Genomic DNA, 550 nt, shown 5'->3' on the forward strand with positions numbered 1-550 from the left:
TAACACAGTAATAACTTTCCACTCCAAATGACTAATAAATGCAAAAAATCGTATGTCTATGCACAAGACAATTCCAGTATTTTCACAGTCATAATAATAGGCTAATTAAAAGTATTTATTTCACACAGAACCTATATATTATGTCTGGTACAACATTCCTAATGTCTTTAATTTATATAAAATAAAGAACAAACTGAAAACATAGATTACATTTTTGTCAAAGTGATTTACTTTATTAGTCATGATTTTGGCACACACTATTAATACCACTACCACAATTTTTTTTAATTACAATTTTTTTTAAAAATAAATTAACTTTTAAATTACTGAAATTATTATATCTTGGCCAAATGAGTGAAAACCATCATTTTGTCATGGTATAAGTATTATGTAAAAGGTATCAAAACTATATAAACTTCTTAAATAGGATTTTTTCCAGCTTCCTGAGAACTTGCCCACTTCTAAGCTGATGTATGAGGAAATTAGCTAAAAAGATCCAGAGTGTCATAAAAACTTTAATAGGCTTTACATTAAATATGTTCTTAGCTCA

The 550-nt window shown here is 26.5% G+C and overlaps 1 protein-coding gene across 1 annotated transcript in view; it reads left to right on the forward strand.

Moving 5' to 3' along the window:
* The window catches only part of LOC128317001 (apolipoprotein A-I-like), an 8,331-nt gene extending 8,127 nt beyond the window's left edge, over positions 1-204 (forward strand). Inside the window, exon 5 of the mRNA XM_053237673.1 lies at positions 1-204. This exon is cut by the window's left edge and continues 1 nt beyond it. The gene's annotated coding sequence lies outside the window, so the exon portion shown is untranslated.
* The last annotated feature ends 346 nt before the right edge of the window (positions 205-550 follow it).

This window comes from Pangasianodon hypophthalmus, chromosome 1 (genome assembly GCF_027358585.1).
Source record: "Pangasianodon hypophthalmus isolate fPanHyp1 chromosome 1, fPanHyp1.pri, whole genome shotgun sequence".
Classification (NCBI taxonomy): Eukaryota; Metazoa; Chordata; class Actinopteri; order Siluriformes; family Pangasiidae; genus Pangasianodon; species Pangasianodon hypophthalmus.